The sequence below is a fragment of the Nelusetta ayraudi genome, unplaced genomic scaffold (genome assembly GCF_046127955.1).
Source record: "Nelusetta ayraudi isolate G7.1 ecotype Tasmania unplaced genomic scaffold, CSIRO-AGI_Nayr_v1 ptg000235l, whole genome shotgun sequence".
Classification (NCBI taxonomy): Eukaryota; Metazoa; Chordata; class Actinopteri; order Tetraodontiformes; family Monacanthidae; genus Nelusetta; species Nelusetta ayraudi.
The window spans coordinates 385,419-387,500 of NW_027466284.1; positions in this window are offsets into that span (position 1 = coordinate 385,419).

A 2,082-nucleotide genomic window follows, 5' to 3' on the forward strand; every position below is an offset into this window, starting at 1 on the left:
AGTTGTCTATGAATTGTTTTGTTGTTGCACGTTTTAAACTATTTGTTGACGTTGTTTATTCAGGAGGCGTCCTCCATGCAAAGGCGTTGAGCACAAGGAACCCGGAATGGGCTCAGCAGAGGCTGGATCTGCAACTTTGAAGATGCAATACTATCAACCAACAGGAGGGGAAAAAAAAAACAGTCAGCAGGGGGAGACAAGTAGCAATAGAATATCTGTCTGCTAACCTTGCCGTCTTCTTTTATTGTTATTTGAAACAACATATTTGCATTGGGACTTTCTCACATTAGACGCACACATACATAACATTTCTCTACAAATAATAATGGTTTGAAATTTAACAAAAACACACAGTGTGTGTGTGTGTCTGTGTGTGTGTGTGTGTGTGTGTGTCAGATGGGATACGGTGAGTGAGTAAGCTGCAACCTTTTAATCCAATCAGTGTGGGTGTGAGAGGTCTGGCCCTGGCTCTCCTCTCGCCTCAGGAAGACTTTCACTCCTATTGATCGGCTGTTGGATCAATGTGGCATTTAAAGCCTCTGGAGCTGCCGTTCCATAATTCGCAGTGTGTATCGCCAAAGGAAAATAATTATTTTTCTACAGTGTAAAGGGTCACTAAGATAATTATGTTATAATTACCTTTTTTTTTTTTTTTTACTTTAGCTGTTGTAACAATTGAGGGCTTTTCTGAAGGAATTGGCTGAGTTTCAGAATTCTCTAATTGGACAATAGCATAATGAGAAAAAAGGGGCGAGAGAAAAACATGTAGAATAAGTAGAATAAAAGTAGAAAAAAGCTGGGAAAACGACACAATTGATTGGTTTGAAACAAACAAGTTGTTTTTTTTATATATATATATTTATATAATTTTGAAAAGGAGCAATAAAAAATGAATGGGGAGGAAAATACCTTCAGCAACTGAAAAGCAATTTCTTCTCTTTTTCTCACCGCTGAGGAAATTTGAAAGCGGGTACTTTGAGCCCCGCCCCCACCACCACCACCCCTACCCCCACCCCCACTCCCACTCAAACAGGGGCCCCAGGTTGTTCTGGAGCTCATAAAGTGGAGGGCCGGAGCCTCCTGCTAGAATGCCGGCGAGTTAAAAGACACCTCGGAGCTGGACACTGGAGAAGGCTTACAAGCTTTCCCTTCCACAAGGTGATTTGTTCCAGTCTGCTGGCCAGCAGGGAGCAAAGGCAGGGCACCACTTGCTATTAATGAACACATCACACTATTGTCACCGGCCATCAGTAATGAATAAATCACTTTAGTCACGGTTAATTGGTGACGGCAGTCTGGCGGAGAAAAGCTGCCGTCAAGCCGGCCCTCACAGTGAGCTTTCACCGCAGCCTGCCGCCCTTCAATACTCTCCCTCCCTTCTCATCGCTTTCAGTCTCTTTTATACATTCACAGACAACCTTGTTTTATTTTTGCACTTTTTCAGCAACAATAAAATTGTAATCATGACATTTCTGAGCGCACAACTGAGCGAGTGGTGTTCACCATTTCCTTCCTTCCTTCCTTCCTTCCTTCTTCCTTCCTTCCTTCCTTCCTCCCTTCCTCCCCTCCTTCCTTCCTTCCTCCCTTCCTCCCCTCCTTCCTTCCTTCCTCCCCTCCTTCCTTCCTTCCTTCCTTCCTTCTTTCCTTCCTTCCTTCCTCCCTTCCTCCCCTCCTTCCTTCCTTTCTCCCCTCCTTCCTTCCTTCTTCCTTCCTTCCTTCCTTCCTTCCTTCCTCCCCTCCTTCCTTCCTTCCTTCCTCCCTTCCTTCCTTCCTTCCTTCCTCCCCTCCTTCCTCCCTTCCTCCCCTCCTTCCTCCCTTCCTCCCCTCCTTCCTTCCTTCCTTCCTTCCCTCCTTCCCTCCTTCCTTCCTTCCTCCCTTCCTCCCGTCCTTCCTTCCTCTCCTTCCTTCCTCTCCTTCCTTCCTTCCTTCCTTCCCTCCTTCCCTCCTTCCTTCCTTCCTCCCTTCCTCCCGTCCTTCCTTCCTCTCCTTCCTTCCTCTCCTTCCTTCCTTCCTTCCTTCCTTCCTCCCTTCCTCCCCTCCTTCCTTCCTTCCTCCCCTCCTTCCTTCCTTCCCTCCTCCCTT